This window comes from Bufo bufo, chromosome 2 (assembly GCF_905171765.1).
Source record: "Bufo bufo chromosome 2, aBufBuf1.1, whole genome shotgun sequence".
In the NCBI taxonomy this organism is placed as follows: Eukaryota; Metazoa; Chordata; class Amphibia; order Anura; family Bufonidae; genus Bufo; species Bufo bufo.
Window position 1 is genome coordinate 514,581,274 of NC_053390.1, and position 22,969 is coordinate 514,604,242.

Genomic DNA, 22,969 nt, shown 5'->3' on the forward strand with positions numbered 1-22,969 from the left:
ATGACAGAGTGTGGAGAAGGCCACAGCATGAGGAGGCTACAGAGTGGCACGGTGACAAGAGATTGCTGAGGTGGCAGCAGCATGAGGGGGCCAGATAGTGGCACGATGACGAGAGATTGTGGAGGTGGCAGCAGCATGAGGAGGCCACACTGGCCGCTTCGTCTATTCATTTATAGGGAATATGGAACAGAAAAGAAGGTTAAAATTGCTCAACTTTATAAAGTGTTGCTTAAAACACAATTTCATAATACACGTTCTCCAGCACAATAGGCTTGGCAAATTGATTGTCTGTGAATTTCCCTCGAAGATTGGGATAATATATTGGCGAATTTAAAGGGAACCTGTCACCTCCAAAAACTATTCCAAGCCGCCAGCAGTACGTTTCCGACGATCGTTTTCTTCCTGAAGGCAGATGAAGCAAAAGCTCAGAAAACGTTTTATGCCCTGCCCGCGTGATTTTCTAGTCATGCTTGAAGCCAAGGGGGCAGCGGCCTCCTTGCTTCCAGTCAAGGTAACCATGCCCCCTTCCCTGCCCCTTTGCTGTGACTGACAGCGCTTATGCACGAGAGTTCAGCTGCCTTTGCCGAACAGCCGGCTGTTAGTCACAGGCGAAGGGGCCTATGTAATGTGACTTGGGAAGGCGTATGTCTTATTTCTCTAAACCGTCCTGTACAGCTCACGCAGACAATAGAACCGACAGGCAAGTGTGTCAAGTCAAAAATCGAGGGATACCCTGTAATGGCATTGCTGGACTCTGGGAGCCTGGTGACCCTAGTACACGCCAGTCTTGTCGACTCTGAGAGACTCCAGTCCCACAGGTTAGGAGTGGTATGTGTTCATGGTGACACAACAGACTAACCCACTGTGGTGCTAACCGTGGAAACCGCCTGTGGGTCAGTGGCACATGAAGTGGGGGTGGTTAAAAACCTGTTATTGGTTGGGATTTTCCTTTGTTTTGGGGTTTATGGAAAAATTAGCAATCTAAGGTGGGGGATAACTTGCATAATATATGTGATGTTTTTGTGGCACCTGATAATGCAGTAACTCTGGAGCTTGGGGAGCCTGATAAATTCCTGAGGTTCTGGCGGGGGACCCAGAGGAATCTCCTCCGGAGATAGAGTTTACAAACTTTATTCTAACAGATCAGGGAACACCTTTTATGTCCAACGTTACTAAGGAGCCATGTCGGCTGTTAAAAATTATGCATTTACGTATCTCAGTATATCATCCCCAGACTGATGGTCGGGTGGAAAGGTTAAAGGGATGCTTAAAAAGGTGGTTGATAAAGATGTAAAGGACTGAGATTGCCTGTTGCCCTATCTCATGTTTTCCATACGGGAGGTGCCACAGGCATCAGGGTTTTCCCCGTTTGAGCTCCTATATGGTAGACATCCTTGAGGGCCTTTGGACATAGCCAAAGAGACCTGGGAACAAGAGCATACCCCCAACAAAGTGTTATTGAATATATCGCTCAAATGCAGGACAGAATTGCGGCAGTTATGCCGATTGTTCAGAGCATATTCAGCAGGCCCAGGAAGCACAAGCCTGGGTTTACAATAGGTCGGCCAAGGTCAGGACATTTCAACCGGGGGACCGTGTGTTAGTACTAATACCCATGGTAGAAAGTAAGTTTCTGGCCAAGTGGCAAGGTCCCTATGAGATCCACACACACCCTCCTCCAGCTGATTACTGTGCGGCCGTGTAACTTCCGGTTATATCATTCTGCGAAGGTATAGGAGTCTGGCAGAACACCGGCAGTCCCTGGTAACCGGGGCCCTGCGGTATCCGCTGACATTGCTGTTTACAGCGATGCCGGTAGATTATCCCCTTCTATGCCACGGTCCGCGCTGACTGCAACATAGAAGTTGTTTCCGGCGGGTGAGGGAGCGCACTGAGTCCCCGCGCTGCTGTGGTGGGTACTCGATGTGTCAGAAGGCAGCCTGATGCCATGCAGAGGCTGCCCAATGCCTTGCACGGCATCGGGACCTGCCTTCTATGGGTGCCGAGGAGATCCAGCCTCAGGCTGGGTCTCCTAGGCAACCTGTTAGTGTATGACTAACAGGCAATGCATTACAATACAGATGTATTGTAATGCATTGCAGAGGGGATCAGACCCCCAAAAGTTGAAGTACCAGAGTGGTACAGAAATAAAGTTTAAAAAAAAAAAAAAAAAAACACGCATATATTAGGTATTGCCGCTTCCGTAACAATCGGCTTTATAAAAATCACATAATCCACCCCATCCGATAGACACCATAAAAAATTAAGACTGTCAAAAAAAGCCATTTTTGTCACCTTACATCACTAAAAGAGCAACACCAAGTGATCAAAAAGGCGTATGCCCCCAAAAATAGTACCAATCTAACCCATAGCCCGCAAAAAATGAGCCCCTACATAGGACAATCGCCCAAAAAATAAAAATGACTATGGCTCTGACTATGAAGACACTAAAACATGATTTTTTTTTTGTTTCAAAAATGCTTTTGAGTTAAATGTAAAAAAAAAAAAAAAGTATACATCCTAGGTATCGCCGCGTCTGTAACAACCTTCTCTATAAAAATATCACATGATTTAACCCCTCAGGTGAACACCATAAGACAAAATATATATATCAAATAATAACGATTTCAAAAAAGCCATTTTGTCACCTTACATCACAAAAAGTATAATAGCAAGCGACCAAAAAGTCAAATGCATCCCAAAATGGTGCCAATCAAACCCTCATCTCATACTGAAAAAAATGAGCCCCTACATAAGGCCTCATGCACACGACCATAGTTATTGCGGCTCGGATACGGACCCACTTCAATGGGGCCGCAAAAGACGGCACTCCGCATCCATTGCTCCGTTCCGAGGCCCCGCAAAAAAAATATAACATGTCCTATTCTTGTCCGTTTTATGGACAAGAATAGGCATGTATACAATGGGCCGCCTGTTACGCAAATTGCGGCTTAAAAGCAGAGAAATTGAAATTTGGAAAGTTGCTATTTTTATTAATTTTTTATAAATAAAAATGACATTTTTTGATTAAAATTTACCACTGTCATGAAGTACAATATGTGATGAGAAGACAATATCAGAATGGCCTGCATAAGTAAAAGCGTTTTAAAGTTACCACATAAAGTGACACATGTCAGATTTGCAAAAATCAGTCTAGTCCTTAACCACCTCCGGACCGCTGTACGCACAGACGCGTCCTGGAGGTGGTTGATTCATTCCGCCTGGACGCATATACGCGTCATCTCGCGAGACGCGAGATTTCCTGTGAACGCGCGCACACAGGCGCGCGCGCTCACAGGAACGGAAGGTAAGAGAGTTGATCTCCAGCCTGCCAGCGGCGATCGTTCGCTGGCAGGCTGGAGATGTGTTTTTTTTAACCCCTAACAGGTATATTAGACGCTGTTTTGATAACAGCGTCTAATATACCTGCTACCTGGTCCTCTGGTGGTCCCCTTTGTTTGGATCGACCACCAGAGGACACAGGTAGCTCAGTAAAGTAGCACCAAGCACCACTACACTACACTACACCCCCCCGTCACTTATTAACCCCTTATTAGCCCCTGATCACCCCTGATCACCCCATATAGACTCCCTGATCACCCCCCTGTCATTGATTTCCCCCCTGTCATTGATCACCCCCCTGTCATTGATCACCCCCCTGTAAAGCTCCATTCAGACGTCCGCATGATTTTTACGGATCCACTGATAGATGGATTGGATCCGCAAAACGCATCCGGACGTCTGAATGAAGCCTTACAGGGGCGTGATCAATGACTGTGGTGATCACCCCATATAGACTTCCTGATCACCCCCTGTCATTGATTACCCCCCTGTCATTGATTACCCCCCTGTAAAGCTCCATTCAGACGTCCGCATGATTTTTACGGATCCACTGATAGATGGATCGGATCTGCAAAACGCATCCGGACGTCTGAATGAAGCCTTACAGGGGCATGATCAATGACTGTGGTGATCACCCTATATAGACTCCCTGATCACCCCCCTGTAAAGCTCCATTCAGATGTCCGCATGATTTTTACGGATCCACTGATAGATGGATCGGATCCGCAAAACGCATCCGGACGTCTGAATGAAGCCTTACAGGGGCGTGATCAATGACTGTGGTGATCACCCCATATAGACTCCCTGATCACCCCCCTGTCATTGATTACCCCCCTGTCATTGATTACCCCCCTGTAAAGCTCCATTCAGACGTCCGCATGATTTTTACGGATCCACTGATAGATGGATCGGATCCGCAAAACGCATCCGGACGTCTGAATGAAGCCTTACAGGGGCATGATCAATGACTGTGGTGATCACCCCATATAGACTCCCTGATCACCCCCCTGTCATTGATTACCCCCCTGTAAAGCTCCATTCAGATGTCCGCATAATTTTTACGGATGCACTGATAGATGGATCGGATCCGCAAAACGCATCCGGACGTCTGAATGAAGCCTTACACGGGCGTGATCAATGACTGTAGTGATCACCCCATATAGACTCTCTGATCACCCCCCTGTCATTGATCACCCCCCCTGTCATTGATCACCCCCCCCTGTCATTGATCACCCCTCTGTAAGGCTCCATTCAGACATTTTTTTGGCCCAAGTTAGCGGAATTATTATTTTTTTTTCTTACAAAGTCTCATATTCCACTAACTTGTGTCAAAAAATAAAATCTGCCTCCTGGAGCTCTGAAAGAGCACCTTTCGGATTTCACAGGTCATTTTTTACAGAATTTGATTTCAAACTCCTGATTTCATACCCTTCACGGAATCCAAATGCGTAAAAATTTTTAGACATTTATATTCCAGACTTCTTCTCACGCTTTAGGGCCCCTAGAATGCCAGGGCAGTATAAATACCCCACATGTGACCCCATTTCGGAAAGAAGACACCCCCAGGTATTCCGTGAGGGGCATATTGAGTCCATGAAAGATTGAAATTTTTGTCCCAAGTTAGCGGAACGGGAGACTTTGTGAGAAAAAAATTAAAAATATCAATTTCCGCTAACTTGTGCCAAAAAAATTTTTTTCTATGAACTCGCCATGCCCCTCATTGAATACCTTGGGGTGTCTTCTTTCCAAAATGGGGTCACATGTGGGGTATTTATACTGCCCTGGCATTCTAGGGGCCCCAAAGCGTGAGAAGAAGTCTGGTATCCAAATGTCTAAAAATGCCCTCCTAAAAGGAATTTGGGCACCTTTGCGCATCTAGGCTGCAAAAAAGTGTCACACATCTGGTATCGCCGTACTCAGGAGAAGTTGGGGAATGTGTTTTGGGGTGTCATTTTACATATACCCATGCTGGGTGAGAGAAATATCTTGGTCAAATGCCAACTTTGTATAAAAAAATGGGAAAAGTTGTCTTTTGTCAAGATATTTCTCTCACCCAGCAAGGGTATATGTAAAATGACACCCCAAAACACATTCCCCAACTTCTCCTGAATACGGCGATACCACATGTGTGACACTTTTTTGCAGCCTAGGTGGGCAAAGGGGCCCATATTCCAAAGAGCACCTTTAGGATTTCACAGGTCATTTACCTACTTACCACACATTAGGGCCCCTGGAAAATGCCAGGGCAGTATAACTACCCCACAAGTGACCCCATTTTGGAAAGAAGACACCCCAAGGTATTCCGTGAGGGGCATGGCGAGTTCCTAGAATTTTTTATTTTTTGTCACAAGTTAGTGGAAAATGATGTTTTTTTTTTTTTTTTTTTTTCATACAAAGTCTTATATTCCACTAACTTGTGACAAAAAATAAAAACTTCCATGAACTCACTATGCCCATCAGCGAATACCTTGGGGTCTCTTCTTTTCAAAATGGGGTCACTTGTGGGGTAGTTATACTGCCCTGGCATTCTAGGGGCCCAAATGTGTGGTAAGGAGTTTGAAATCAAATTCTGTAAAAAATGACCTGTGAAATCCGAAAGGTGCTCTTTGGAATATGGGCCCCTTTGCCCACCTAGGCTGCAAAAAAGTGTCACACATCTGGTATCTCCGTACTCAGGAGAAGTTGGGGAATGTGTTTTGGGGTGTCATTTTACATATACCCATGCTGGGTGAGAGAAATATCTTGGCAAAAGACAACTTTTCCCATTTTTTTATACAAAGTTGGCATTTGACCAAGATATTTCTCTCACCCAGCATGGGTATATATAAAATGACTAGGTGGGCAAAGGGGGCCCATATTCCAAAGAGCACCTTTCGGATTTCACAGGTCATTTTTTACAGAATTTGATTTCAAACTCCTTACCACACATTTGGGCCCCTAGAATGCCAGGGCAGTATAACTACCCCACAAGTGACCCCATTTTGGAAAGAAGAGACCCCAAGGTATTTCGTGATGGGCATAGTGAGTTCATAGAAGTTTTTATTTTTTGTCACAAGTTAGTGGAATATGAGACTTTGTAAGAAAAAAAAAAAAAAATCATCATTTTCCGCTAACTTGTGACAAAAAATAAAAAGTTCTATGAACTCACTATGCCCATCAGCGAATACCTTAGGGTGTGTACTTTCCGAAATGGGGTCATTTGTGGGGTGTTTGTACTGTCTGGGCATTGTAGAACCTCAGGAAACATGACAGGTGCTCAGAAAGTCAGAGCTGCTTCAAAAAGCGGAAATTCACATTTTTGTACCATAGTTTGTAAACGCTATAACTTTTACCCAAACCATTTTTTTTTTACCCAAACATTTTTTTTTCTCAAAGACATGTAGAACAATAAATTTAGAGCAAAATTTATATATGGATGTCGTTTTTTTTGCAAAATTTTATAACTGAAAGTGAAAAATGTCATTTTTTTGCAAACAAATCGTTAAATTTCGAATAATAACAAAAAAAGTAAAAATGTCAGCAGCAATGAAATACCACCAAATGAAAGCTCTATTAGTGAGAAGAAAAGGAGGTAAAATTCATTTGGGTGGTAAGTTGCATGACCGAGCAATAAACGGTGAAAGTAGTGTAGGTCAGAAGTGTAAAAAGTGGCCTGGTCTTTCAGGGTGTTTAAGCACTGGGGGCTGAGGTGGTTAAAGTAAAAAATGGCCCGGTCATTAAGGGGTTAAACATATTTTGATACAATTTGGGGTGATTTTTTTTTTGGTCTATATATATATATATATATATATATATATATATATATATACACACATATATATATTTTTTTTATATAATCTTGAATTTTCGCATTGTCTACTAGCCTAAAATATGAACATGAGGGAACTTGTTGCTTTCTAGGCATGCTGTGTGCAGAGGTCAGAAGGGAGCTGATAAGCTGGGATATCACCTATTGTGAATGGTGGATCCTGTGTTATCTACTGTATATAGAGGTGTTACTACTGAATTCTGCCTGGGGTGATAAAAGTTACTGAAAAGTTACCTGCACAGAGCAAGAAATCATGAACTATTTATTATTAGATCTAGTGGCCAGTGTGAAAATTGCTGGATTATATACATATTTTTAAAATAAAATTAGTGATATGGAAACAAAATCACCAAATATTCTGAAAAAATGGTCATTTTCTGATGTTACATTCCCTTTAACTCTATGCTACCCATAAGCAACCATCAAGAATAAATAGTTCATAGGAAAATAAGAGTTTTAAAGACAATCACAACATTCAAGTTACATTCAAAATCAATTGCATTAAATTAAATCTTTGCAACTATCCTCTTGGGCACTGCATGTAGACCCCCAGTAAACTAGTATTGTTAGTTCATTTCACCTTAATCGTTAATTTCTAACGATAATTTGTTTTCCCTTAGTCCTAACAGCAGCACAGATGGGGTTAACTACCCCCCCCCCCTGCCCCGTGGACTGGTAGGACGGCGGAATTTTAATGAGCCCAAGAACCAATAATAAAGATTTACACCCCTACAAAAGGAGGGGACACTCCCCAGCCCATTGTGTCTATAGCAAGAAAAACCTTACTAGGGTGGGATATTTGTGTGCTGCTGTTATGACTAAGGGAAGATAAATTATCGTTAGAAATTAACGATTCCCTTACGTCCTACCAGCAGCACAGATGGGGAGATAGCAAGAAGAACCCCTAGGGAGGGCCTTCATGCCTGGCAGAGCTAAGAATAGTCTGCCCAAAGGCCGAAAACTCAGCTACCCTGGCGTCTAGTCTGTAGTGGGAGATGAAAGTGGATTCAGAGCTCCAGGAGGCAGCTTTACAAATCATCTCCAGAGGAAGGAGGCTTCTTTCAGTGAAAGAAGTGGAAATGGCCCTAGTTGAATGGGCTTTCACAAACTCTGGAGGATCTAAAGCCTGGGAGACAAAAGATTCTCTGATGGCCTCCTTAATCAAGCGACCAATCGACGCCTTGCCGCCTTTAGACTTACCGGCAAACAGGATAAAGAGATTCTCATCTATCCTGAACTCATTGGATCTATCCACATAGATCTGGAGGCATGTCGATATATCCAACGGATGCTTGACAGGATCCCTGGAGGAGGTAGAAGGAGAAAGTAAAACTGGTAAAGAAATCACCTGATTGATGTTGTGAAATGAAAGGACCTTAGGCCTGAAATATGGAAGGAATCTCAGGAGAACCCGGTCTTGAAGAAAAATACTATAGGGTTCTAAGGCCGAGAAGGCTTGAAATTCTGAGATTCTCTTGGCCGAAGTTACTGCCAGTAGGAAAACTAACTTAAGAGTCATGAACTTTAAATCCACCTCCTCCAAAGGCTCGAAGGGGGGAGATGCTAGACCCCTGAGCACGACTGATAAGTCCCACAGAGGGATGGGCTTCATCCTTTCGGCTTCATCCTTTCGGCTCCTTTAAGGAAGCGTTTGATGAGTGGGTCCCGAGAATAGGGTCTGTTGAGACTGGCCGAGATGGCAGAAATCTGGACCTTCAGCGTAGATGGAGCAAGGCCTCTGTCAAGAATCGCAGAGAGGGGCGGATCTGCAGACGCCACTTGCTTAGAAGCACACCATGATGAAAAAAATCTTCATAATTCTGGAGTAGGCTTTCTTAGTAGATTCTGCTCTTGAATGTGATAACGTTCTCAGGACCGACTCTGAAAGCCCTTCTATTCTGGGAAGGGACTGGTCAACCTCCAGGCTGTCAGGTTGAACCTGTGCATATCTGGACAGAGGTGAGTGTCCCATGACACCAGGGTCTGTCATGGGGGGAGCCTCCAATAATGTCCCCGACTCATGTGAATGAGCTGGGTAAACCAGGATCTCTTGGGCCAAAACGGTATGATGCCAATCACTGAGGCCTGATCCTGACGGATTTTCATAAATACCCTCGGTATCATGGAAAAAGGAGGGAAGATGTAAGCCAGCCTGAACCTCCACGGTATCGACAGAGCATCTATCGCCAGGGGGTTGTCCTCCCTGTAAAGGGAGCAGAACCTCTCCACCTTGGCATTGAACCTTGTTGCCATGAGGTCTACTTCTGGCAACCCCCACCTGAGGATTATCTGCCGGAAAATCTCTGGATGCAGGGATCATTCCATTGTCGGCAGAGCGCGACTCAGATTATCTGCAATTAGGTTGCAGGAACCACGGATGTGGATGGCAGACAGGTGGGAAAGGTTCAACTCTGCCCACCGAAGAATTACCCCGATCTCTGAAAGGAGGGGTAGAGATCTTGTGCCTCCCTGCTTGTTGATGTACAGGACCGCATTTTTGTTGTCTGACTGTACTCTCACCGCCCTGCCCCGAATTCGGGGGCAAAGTGAAGGAGGGCTAGCTGGATGGCTCGAATCTCACGGAGATTGGAAGAAAGTAGCCGCTCCTGAGGAGACCAAGTCCCTTGGACAGGGGAATCGTCTAGGTGAGCGCCCCAGCCTACTTGGGACGCATCCGTAGTCAATATGACCCAGAATGGCTGGGTTATAGACTTTCCCTCCGGGAGATGGAGCCACCATCTCAGGGAGGTTCGAGTTTGACAAGACAGGGAGCACAGGGAGTTTAGCCCGGCGGGGCTGCCATCCCATTTTGCAAGGACCTCCGACTAAAGGAGGCGGAGGTGCCACAAAGCCCAAGGGACTGCATCCGCAGCCGCTGACATGAGCCCCAACATCTTCATGAGAGTCCTGATAGAGACTCGATGAGGAATAAATAGAAACCTTGCCAGGTCCCGAATCAGAGTTCTTCTTTCTGGAGTCACATCCCAACTGAGTCTACTATGAAGCCTAGATAGGTTACTGAAGTCGACGGGCTCACATTCAACTTCTGCCAGTTGATGATCCACCCTAGGCGGAGCAGAAAAGAGATCGCTACATGAAGATGGCGGGAAAGAACTGGAACCGAGGAGGCTATTAGGAGCCAATCGTCCAGATAAGGAATTACAGTCAGCCCTTGAAGCCTCAAAGCTGCCACCACAGAAACCACCACCTTGGTGAAGGTGATCGGAGCAGAGGAAATCCCGAAGGGTAAGGCAGCAAACTGAAGGTGCCTGAAGACCCCCGAGACCTGGACCGCGATCCTGAGATACCTCTGGGAGGCAGGATGGATGGGGATGTGAAGATAGGCATCCTTGAGGTCCAGTGTAGCCATCACGTCCCCGGGGTTGAGGACGTGGATGACTGACTTGATAGTTTCCATACAAAACTTTACCTTCCTTATAAATCGATTGAAAAATCTCAAATCGATAATCATCCGGAGGTCTCCAGATTTCTTGGGAACTAGAAAAACCAGAGAATAGATCCCTAAGCCCCGTTCTCCTGCCGGAACATCCTTCAGAGCGCCCTTGAGGATATAGTCCTGAATATAGGCCTCCAAAACTGCCTGTTTGGCAGGCAGGAGGCGCTGATTGACAATAAATCTGTCCGGAGGAGGTGACTTGAGGTTTATTAAGTAGCCCTCGGAAATGACTTTTAGGACCCATGGGTCCGGAATCTCCTGAGCCCAGACATCCTTGAACTGGGCGAGACACCCCCGACGGGCACCAGGGGACAAGGAATGGGAAAGATGGCAGGAGTAACGGGGGTTAACCGAGATCCTGCGAGAGGCCCATAGTCAGGAGGGCTTAGCCTCTATAGCTCCTCTGCGAGGGCGCTTCGAAAATTTTCGCTGCTCCCCCCAGTCTCTACGTGACCTAGACTGTTGGCCGGATATACCGCCACGCTCCTGTCTGGCCCGACCCCGAAAGGGCTGCTGGGGAAGACTCTTCCCCTTTTTTGTCAGAGAGATCTTCCATAATTTTATCCAGCTGAGCACCGAACAGGCGTTCAGGCTCAAAAGGCAAACCACATAGATTGTATTTGGACGCATTATTCGCGACCCATGGCTTAAGCCATAAGGGCCTGCGGGCTGCGGAAACTAAGGCCATCGACTTGGCTGCCAGCTTCAGCTGCAACTGTGCCGTATCGCACAGAAAGTCTGTGGCTAAATTAACGGTCTTAAACGCGGCCAGGATATCGTCCCGGGACACTCTGGTCCACATCCGTCAGTATCTGGTTGAGACGGGAGCGCAGGAAGGAAGAGACTTCCGTAGCCACGATAGCGGTAGAGGCGGATGCTGCAGCAGCCGAATAACCTCACCTCAGAGTGCACTCTGCCCTCCTGTCAAGGGGGTCTTGCAGACTAGACCCATCGTCTACTGGCACCAGAGTGCGTCTGGACAGTTTTGCAATAGCCATGTCCACCTTGGGAATGGAACCCCACGATTCCACCCAGGAGTTTGCCATGGGAAACATGGTCCTGAATTTTTTTTGTCAGGACAGGGCCTTTCAGGCTTCTTCCATTCCATTCTCATAACGGAAAGGAGGGTCTCATCCGCCTTAAAGACACGCTGTGCCCGACCGGCGGGAACGGAGGACTCCCCGGTGTCAACATCATGGTCCCCCGACCTGATGGACTTTAGCAATTTCTGGGTCTTTTCTGGTGGGAAAAAACAGGAAGTTAGCTCTTCTTCGTCTGAAGAGGTGGAGCCTAGAGAAATTGCAGCGGGCCTCTCCACGGGCGCAGAGGTCTCCATAGGGGCTTGAGTAGAGGTAGGAAGCCTCTCGTCCAGCAGGTTGACTACGCCCTTGATGGATTCATCCACATATCCCTTGACCCACGCATACAACTCTTGCATGGTGGGTTCCGTAGTCGACTGATCTACGGCACGTCTCGCACCTTGAGTAGGGACAATTGTTGTCCAGCAGTGTACTGCAATCAAAACAGGACAAGTGCTTCCTCTTTGAGGCCGCTTTATGGGTCTCTGGGTCCTTAGGGGAAGCCATTGCTGAAAAAAAAGAAAGAATTAATAATTCTGAACAAATTGAAACCATCAGTTGAAGCATAAGCAGAGGCCCACCAAAGTAGCATAGTAGCAAGACCGCAACAAATAGAGAAAGTACAAAGTACTAATGGGCTCTGGGAGCTAGCTCAGAAAGCGTGTGCTGCCAGAGAAAGAATGAGAGACAGAAGGAGCTTTAAAATAGGGAGGGCACCGCCCACAGGACGGAGCTCCCGCCCCCAGGTGGATCTAATCGTTAGATTGAATTTTTCCACTAAAAAGCCTAAGTTAAGGCTGAGAACTACCTTCCTCCCCCCCTACCCCCCCTTTCCTGAAGCCAGAATCCAATTCCACTGGATTCCGGCAAAGAAAAGCATATACTCGGCGAGAGCCGAGAACCGGAAGTGACGCCGGGAAAAGACAGAAGCCACTTCCGGTGATGGCGGCGGCCATCGCAGACGCGGTGAAGCGTCGGGCGACAGCAAGAGGGGAGGTAAGCAGGACAAAACAACCCCCACAAGAGGGGTAAAATAAAAAAAATACAGCAGAAATAGGCGGTGGATTTTGGAAAAAAAATAAAATACTTCCCCTAAAATGGAGGGGAACCGCCAGTCCACCTGTCTGGAGGACAGAAAAGAACACAATGGGCTGGGGGGTGTCACCTCCTTTTGTAGGGGTGTAAATCTTTATTATTGGTTCTTGGGCTCGGTAAAATTCCGCCGGTCCTACCAGTCCACCGGGGGGGTAGTTAACCCCATCTGTGCTGCTGGTAGGACGTAAGGGAACACTCTGCAGTGCTATTCGCCTAATGGCAAAAAGGATGAAGATCACTATGCCATCACAAAGAGTGACTGAAGAGAGACAGCTCAGACAGTTTGCCCTTGTTAGCTTGACAAACAAGATAACCTGACAAGGCACATTAGCGCTAATTCATGGACTTTTTAGGATACTGTAATGCTTGATTCTGACCAGAAACTACAGTATTTGCCCATTTTCCCAGCCAAATCTGCAAATATAGAGACTAAATAGCATTCTTAGCATAATAGAATGTTCCTGTGATTCCATGCTTTATTTTCTTGTACTTGGTCATGAAACCTAGGAGTTTATCTGCAGGAGAGATCTTAAGTGCCTTCTGGAATTCATGGTACTCAAAAAGGGAAGTTTAGACAATGCAGCCATCTGTTTTTGGTCAATTCTCCCTTGTGTTTCCATTTTGTTGTTTTGCAAACAGAGAGAAGAGAAGAAATGAATTTTTTTTGGCAGATAATAGCCACTATCGTAAGATATGCAAAAGTACAAATGAAACTGCTCTAAGACATTTCCTATACAATCTTGTGATCACGATAAAGCAAAACTACACTAACTACACTGTTTATTCCTTTTTTTCTGGGAAGAAAGGGATGCTAATGAGCTCTTAACAAGCTCTTCCTCTAATGCCACCAGATGTAAGGCAGCTATCCTATAAGTCCATGTCCAACCCTTTAACATCTTCAGGACACATGACGTACCGGTACGGCATGTTGTCCTGGTACTTAAGGACACATGACGTACCGGTACGTCATGTATAGTTCCGATCACCGCCGCCCGGCGGACGGTGATCGGAACCCGGTGCCTGCTAAAATCATTGAGCAGGCACCTTGGCTAAATGCGCGGGGGGGTCCCGTGACCCCCATGTCGGCGATCGCCACAAACCGCAGGTCAATTTAGACCTGCGGTTTGCGGCTTTTGCCTGAGGTTGCGGCGGTGCCATCAGGAAGGAATCGCGCAGCCTTCCGGTGACGAGCCTGTGAGATCCAGCCCCCTGGATCTCACAGGCAGGAAGCTGTATGAGTAATACTCATTGTGTTACTCATACAGCCAATGCATTCCAATACAGAAGTATTGGAATGCATTGTAAAGGATTAGACCCCCAAAAGATGAAGTCCCAAAGTGAGACAAAAAATAAAGTGAAAAAAAAAAAGTTGAAAAAAGAAAAAGTTTTCCCCCCAAAAAATTAAAAGTTTCAAGTAAAAATAAACAAAAACGTAATTTTCCCCAAATAGTTAAAAAAAATTGGTAAAAAATAGGAAAAAAATAAATAAAAGTATACATATTAGGTGTCGTATCGTCCGGCTCTATAAAAATGTCACATGACCTAACCACTCAGATGAACACCGTAAAAAATAAAAACTGTGCTAAATAAACAATTTTGTCACCTTACATCACAAAAAGTACAACAGCAAGCGATCAAAAAGGCATTCGCCCACCAAAATAGTACCAATCTAAACATCACCTCATCCTGCAAAAAATGAGCCCCTACTTGAGACAATCGCCCCAAAAAAATAAAAAAATTATGGCTCAGAATATGGAGACACTAAACATCATTTTTTGTTTTAAAAAAGCTGTTATTGTGTAAAACTTACATAAATAAAATAAGAAAGTATACATATTAGGTATCGCTGTGTCTGCAATGAAAAAAAAATATATAAACTGTGCTAAATAAGCCATTTTTTGTCACCTTACATCCCAAAAAGTATAATAGCAAGCGATCAAAAAGTCACACGCACCCCAAAATAGTACAAATAAAACAGTCATCTCATCCCGCAAAAATCATACCCTACCCAAGGTAATCGCCCAAAAACTGAAAAAATTATGGCTCTCAGACTATGGAAACATGATTTTTTTTGTTTCAAAAAAGATATCATAGTGTAAAAAACTTACATAAATAAAAAAAAAAGTATACATATTAGGTATCGCCGCGTCCGTGACAACCTGGTCTATAAAAATACCACATGATCTAACCTGTCAGATGGATGTTGTAAATAACAAAAAATAACGGTGCCAAAACAGCTATTTCTTCTTACCTTGCCTCACAAAAAGTGTAATATAGAGCAACCAAAAATCATATGTACCCTAAACTAGTACCAACAAAACTTCCACCATATGCCGTAGATTCTAAAATGGGGTCACTTTTTTGGAGTTTCTACTCTATGTGTGCATCAGGGGGGCTTCAAATGGGACATGGTGTCAAAAACACCAGTCCAGCAAAATCTGCCTTCCAAAAACCATATGGCATTCCTTTCCTTCTGCGCCCTGCCGTGTGCCCGTACAGCAGTTTACGACCACATATGGGGTGTTTCTGTAAACTACAGAATCAGGGCCATAAATATTGTTTTGTTTGGCTGTTAACCCTGGCTTTGTTACTGGAAAAACTGGAATAAAATGGAAATTTGCCCCAAAAATTTAATTCTGAAATTTCATCTCCATTTGCCAATAACTCTTGTGGAACACCTAAAGGGTTAACAATGTTTGTAAAATCAGTTTTGAATACCTTGAGGGGTGTAGTTTATAGAATGTGGTCATTTTTGGGTGGTTTCTATTATGTAAGCCTCACAAAGTGACTTCAGACCTGAAGTAGTCCTTAAAATTGGGTTTTTGAAAATTTCTGAAACATTTCAAGATTTGCTTTTAAACTTCTAAGCCTTCTAACATCCCCAAAAAATAAAATATCATTCCAAAAATGATCCAAACATGAAGTAGACATATGGGGAATGTAAAGTAATAAACTATTTTTGGAGGTATTACTATGTATTATAGAAGTAGAGAAATTGAAACTTGGAAATTTGCAATTTTTTACAAATTTTTTGTAAATTTGGAATTTTTTTTATAAATAAAAATTATTATTTTTTACTTCATTTTACCAGTGTCATGAAGTACAATATGTGACAAAAAAACTATCTCAGAATGGCCTGGAAAAGTAAAAGCGTTTTAAAGTTATCACCACTTAAAGTGACACTGGTCAGATTTGCAAAAAATGGCCTGGTCTTTAAGGTGAAATAAGGCTGTGTCCTAAAGGGGTTAAATAGGCCTTGAGACATGACTAGGATAATAAATAAGTCAGCGCCACATCTGCAGACAGCTGTTTCAGGGCGATTGCCCCTCATCATTGCAGAGCAGAGAGTATTGGCTTATCTAGGTGAAAGGCCTAAGTCAGGATTTGGGGGTGACTCTTCTTGGGGAAAGAGTGCCTTAATTGCATCCGTTTCTTCCGGGAATTCCAGAGGAGCATGTATGGCCTATAAGTCATCTCATGCCTATTAAGGCGCTCTCTCCCCAAGGAGAGAGATAGTACCCTACCTAATTCCTTTTTTCTTAAACTTTTCCCACATAATGTCCTAAACATATGGCATGGCAAGCCGAACGCTAGCGCACTATGCCTTACATTTACGGCATGGCTTCATACTGTCACTGTTAACAGAGACAAATGATAATCCAGTGATGGCTGACCCTTTGTGTTCGGGAATTCACAAAGATTTAGAATATAGTGCTATAGATATATATATATTCGTATTCGCGAATATTCTAGATTTTTTTTTTTCATCAGTAACTCTGTGCTTTACTATTTAACCACCTCCCGTCCACCCATAGACTATAAACGTCCGGGAGGTGGTTCTCTATTTCTGAATGGACGTTTTAAAACGTCCATTCAGAGATCGCAGCTGCATGCTAATCGTGCAGCTGCTGATCGGGTTGCCCGCTGTCAGTGACAGCAGGGCAACCCTTAGAGAGGGCAGGGACAGTTCCCAGGTGTCCCTGCCTTCTAGATCGCTGTATACATACAGATCAGGAGACACTATGCGCTTCCTGTCCCGACCCGTCTTCTACAGACCTCGATCAGCCCAGCACTGAGGCTGTACAGCACAGTGTAGTGCTGTACAGCCTCTCTGGGGGGTGTATTTCCACTGTAACTGGGGCTACTATGTCAGCCCCAGTTACAGGAGAGATCAATAGTGGGGGGAAAAAAAAGGTGTCCGGGAAGGTTTTAGAACAGGTCTCAGCTCTCTAGGACGTACTGTTCCTGAGATATTCCCAGAAAATGCATTAGCCAATAGAAGCTTGGTCACATGACCCTTATCAGCCAATAGAAGCTCACAGGTCCTCCAGCCTCCACATACAGTTTTACTCCAGGTTTCCATAACAACTTTCCATAACAACCCAGCCATTTATCTTCACTGCTCTAGGAGAGCTTTAAAGAAAATCTGTCACAAGGATAATCGCTATTGAAGTAAAGCCTTAGCCTAATAGCACTTAGTACCGTATTTCAAGACGTGCCTTTGTTCTAGCAATAGATGTTTTTATCCTCTGAAAAGCCAGTTTATCTGGTATGCAAATGAGCCAGTAAGAAGGAGCCCAGACATGCCCCCTACCACTATGTGTCCACCCTCAAAAGACAAAGTTAAAACCCCACCCCCGGGTCCCCCTAAGCCACACCCCAATCTGGTTAGGCCATGCCCTCCCACTCCTTAGCCAACAGGGATTGAGAAAATGAGGCTAAAAAATTCATCTTCTGCCAGCTGCAGGAGTGGGAGGGATGGTGACTTTCTTACTGCAGCTCACACTCAGACAGCACAGTGCTCCTTTATGAGAGTGAGCTGTTCAAAAGGATATCCTTGTGTCCATACAGGCCCTATGCCAGATGGAGGACAGGGAGTCTGAAAGTCGGACTGTCCAGCTTAAAACTGGACCTATGGCCACCCTAGGGGCAGAGTGCTGTGGAGGTAGGTCACAGTTAAGGGGATTGTCTGCTATGTAGGTCAGTGTTAAGGGGCAGATTTCTGTAAAGGCCACTGTTAAGGGGCAGGCCCCTGTGGAGGTCACTGTCAAGGGGGTGGTATGCGTTGAAATTCACTGTTAAAGGGGAAGGCTGCTGTAAAGGTCAAAGTTAAGGGGGTGGGCTGTTGTTGAGGTCACTGTTATAGTGGATAATGTTGATATATTTTAATGACACACACAAACGTTAAATGAAATAGATTAAATATACCCGAGCGAAGCCGGTCCTTCAGCTAGTCTGCATATAAAGCTATTGTAATGTTCTGCCGTGCCAACCATTTTCTCCAGTCTCAGGAAACTTCTAGCAGCTTGAAAAATGTAGCAACAGTGACCCACGCCTGTATTGCTCGCGCAATATGCGCATATTACATTTCTGATTTTTGCAATCAAGAAAATTATATATGACGAATATTCGCACAAATATTCGGAAAATATAGCAAATTCGAATATTGCTCCTGCCGCTCATCACTACTGATCATCACTGCTAACCAATAGCAATGGTTTCATACCGGTGGCGCTGCTATTGGCCATTCATAGCAAAAATGTAGCAAAATAAAAGGCCGGTTGTCTTCTGAGTCCACAATCTAACCACCTTATTACTGTGTGAGGTGATTAGAACGAGAGTTCAGAAGATATGCTGTGAGCATTGTAGTTAAAAAATAAATAAAATGCCCCTGATCACCTCCTGATCTCTCCCAACCTCCCCAGGATCACTGTGACAACTCAGACTGTGGTGATTGCCCATAGGCTGCAACCAAACCAGCCCCCTGTCTGTGAGCTGACACTGTCCCATCCTTCAGCCCAACCTCTATCATCACCCCAATACATTAGCCCCATCTAGGGCGACCTCCTCAGCCTCTGTGTAGCTTCTTGGTTCAGCCTGTGTCTTTGGGCCGACAGGCATGCTTTGGGGCCCGATAAGCCTTGCTGATCAGGCCTGCGTAATTGATTTAGGATCACTTATGATGCCATCACTTTAGACTATTCAACATAAACTGGATTTTATAACGCACACATTATTGGTGTCACTTTATTTTGTGTCTAATTGGTGTGTCACATTTTTTGTGCCCAATTGGTGTGTCACAAAGCTAGTTAACATATAGTGTATCTGACAGAGTGCAACAGCGAGAATGACCCACCATTCCTCCTCACATCTCCTTGTCATCCGCTAGCAACTCCGAACAACCACCAAAGAGGCGTCCCAGGACTGAAAACACAGCTGCCCCTGATGACCCCACATGGATAACATCTGACACTTACGTTTCCAAAATCCCTGAATTCTCTGGGAACTCAGGTATACAAGTCACATACTGTATCTGAAGGCATATGGCTGTGAAAAAATGTTTGGACTGCAAAACAAAAGGTAATTGGCATTATAAAGTACAAGCAAGAGAAGCAATCTGGATCTTGCATATGGAAATACGTATACCTAAAAGTCTGAACTGTCGTACTGATATTACATATTTTTTTATTATTAACAGCTGCCATACACATTGGATGTGCAGACTAGCATAAAACAATTCTGATTATACAGTGGGATGCGAAAATTTGGGCAACCTTGTTAATCGTCATGATTTTCCTGTATAAATCATTGGTTGTTATGATAAAATATGTCAGTTAAATATATCATATAGGAGACACACACACAGTGATATTTGAGAAGTGAAATGAAGTTTATTGGATTTACAGAAAATGTTCTATAATTGTTTAAACAAAATTAGGCAGGTGCATAAATTTGGGCACTGTTGTCATTTTATTGATTACAAAACCTTTAGAACTAAATATTGGAACTCAAATTGGCTTGGTAAGCTCAGTGACCCCTGACCTTTATACACAGGTGAATCCAATTATGAGAAAGTGTATTTAAGGGGGTCAATTGTAAGTTTCCCTCCTCTTTTAATTTTCTCTGAATAATAGCAACATGGGGGTCTCAAAACAACTTAAATGACCTGAAGACAAAGATTGTTCACAATCATGGTTTAGGGGAAGGATACAGAAAGCTGTCTCAGAGATTTCAGCTGTCTGTTTCCACAGTTAGGAACATATTGAGGAAATGGAAGACCACAAGCTCAGTTCAAGTTAAGGCTCGAAGTGGCAGACCAATAAAAATCTCGGATAGACAGAAGCGACAAATGGTGAGAACAATCAGAGTCAACCCACAGACCAGCACCAAAGACCTACAACATCATCTTGCTGCAGATGGAGTCACTGTGCATCGTTCAACCATTCGGCGCACTTTGCACAAGGAGATGCTGTATGTGAGAGTGATGCAGAGGAAGCCTTTTCTCCGCCCAAGCACAAAAAGTGCCAGCTTCATTTTGGAATAAGGCGCTGTGTACTGATGAAACTAAAATTGAGTTATTTGGCCATAACAAGGGGCATTATGCATGGAGGAAAAAGAACACAGCATTCCAAGGAAAACACCTGCTACCTACAGTAAAATATGGCGGTGGTTCCATCATGCTGTGGGGCTGTGTGGCCAGTGCAGGGACTGGGAATCTTGTCAAAGTTGAGGGACGCATGGATTCCACTCAGTATCAGCAGATTCTGGAGACCAATGTCCAGGAATCAGTGACAAAGCTGAAGCTGCGCCGGGGCTGGATCTTTCAACAAGACAACGACCCTAAACACTGCTCAAAATCCACTAAGGCATTTATGCAGAGGAACAAGTACAACGTTCTGGAATGGCCATCTCAGTCCCCAGACCTGATTATAATTGAAAATCTGTGGTGTGACTTAGAGAGCTGTTCATGCTCGGAAGCCATCAAACCTGAATGAACTAAAAGATGTTTTGTAAAGAGGAATGGTCCAAAATACCTTCAACCAGAATCCAGATTCTCATTGGAACTTACAGGAAGCGTTTAGAGGCTGTAATTTCTGCAAAAGGAGGATCTACTAAATATTGATTTAATTTCTTTTTTGTGGTGCCCAAATCTATGCATCTGCCTAATTTTGTTTAAACAATTATAGCACACTTTCTGTAAATCCAATAAACTTCATTTCACTTCTCAAATATTACTGTGTGTGTCTCCTATATGATATATTTAACTGACATTTTTTATCGTAACAATGTCACGGCCATGGCTATGACCGTGACTCCTGAACCGCATGCGGTTGTCAGCGGTTTTCATTGGTGTTCAATCACAGGTGAGGGCTGTGGTATTGGCCTCACCTGTGGTTGCCGCTGGCAACAGTATGTATGTGGCAGCGTAGCAGGCTGAGCTGTGCCATGCAGCTCGCTACGCTGCGCATGCGGTTTTGTGTGTGATGTGTGGATGTGTGCACTGTGTTTTATGTTATTGTGTGCACGTTCCCTTTAAGTGGTGTTTTCCCTTCCCTGGTGTTGGAAGGGTTAATCCCCTTCCTAGTATGTGTGATCACTGGGTGTGTCCGACTGTGGGGTGTGGCTTCTTGGCCTATAAAGCCTCACTGCTTTTGCAGGCCTTCAGGTTGCTTCAGCCATGCTTAGCTGAGAGCAGCCTCATGTATTTATTACCTGCCAGTAAGAGCCACCCCTGTGGTCATACTGTCCCGGCTGAGGATGGGGGAAATCCTCAGCCGTGTGGAGCCCGATGATGTTTCGGCTGCTTGGCCATGAAGACAGGATTAGGGAGCAGGTCACCTCCTAAGGCATCCCTAACCTGACCCTAGCTCCTAGCTGCATGGGCCAACCTTGATGGTAGGAGGGCCCATGCTCCGGAACCTAAAAGTCCCTGCTAGCCCTCAAGATGACCCTCACCTAGGAGCTAAGTAAGACAAGCCCACTCCTCCTAGACACGGAGGAGCAGGAGTCTCAACGGCCAAGCTGCAGGAAAAGGGGAGACATAAACAGCTCTATGGATATGGCAGGTGAACAAAGAGTTCCACCTACCTGCCACAGCCTTGCTGACTGGATCCCTGTGTTAGCAGGGTGCAGATCACAAACGCATCCCCACACAGGGACCCAGATCCATAGCTGCACAAAATCACATATAAAACATCACACGGACATCACACATAACTAGAAATAACTTAAAGCGACATTATGGTTATGACATTTAAGGTTTATGACCACAGGGGTGGCTCTTACTGGCAGGTAATAAATACATGAGGCTGCTCTCAGCTAAGCATGGCTGAAGCAACCTGAAGGCCTGCAAAAGCAGTGAGGCTTTATAGGCCAAGAAGCCACACCCCACAGTCGGACACACCCAGTGATCACACATACTAGGAAGGGGATTAACCCTTCCAACACCAGGGAAGGGAAAACACCACTTAAAGGGAACGTGCACACAATAACATAAAACACAGTGCACACATCCACACATCACACACAAAACCGCATGCGCAGCGTAGCGAGCTGCATGGCACAGCTCAGCCTGCTACGCTGCCACATACATACTGTTGCCAGCGGCAACCACAGGTGAGGCCAATACCACAGCCCTCACCTGTGATTGAACACCAATGAAAACCGCTGACAACCGCATGCGGTTCAGGAGTCACGGTCATAGCCATGGCCGTGACAAACAACCAACGATTTATACAGGAAAATCATGACGATTAACAAGGTTGCCCAAACTTTTGCATCCCACTGTACAGTCGTTGACAAAAGTTTTGAGAATTACATAAATATTGGAAAAGTTGCTGCTTAAGTTTTTATAATAGCAATTTGCATATACTCCAGAATGTTATGAAGAGTGATCAGATGAATTGCATAGTCCTTCTTTGCCATGAAAATTAACTTAATCCCAAAAAACCCTTTCCACTGCATTTCATTGCTGTCATTAAAGGACCTGCGGAGATCATTTCAGTAATCGTCTTGTTAACTCAGGTGAGAATGTTGACGAGCACAAGGCTGGAGATCAACTGGGTTAAAATGGCAGACTTGACATGTTAAAAGGAGGGTGATGCTTGAAAACATTGTTCTTCCATTGTTAATCATGGTGACCTGCAAAGAAACGCGTGCAGCCATCATTGCGTTGCATAAAAATGGCTTCACAGGCAAGGATATTGTGGCTACTAAGATTGCACCTCAAGCAACAATTTATAGGACCAGCAAGAACTTCAAGGAAAGAGGTTCAATTCTTGTTAAGAAGGCTTCAGGGCGTCCAAGAGAGTCCAGCAAGCGCCAGGATCGTCTCCTAAAGAGTATTCAGCTGCGGGATCGGAGTGCCACCAGTGCAGAGCTTGCTCAGGAATGGCAGCAGGCAGGTGT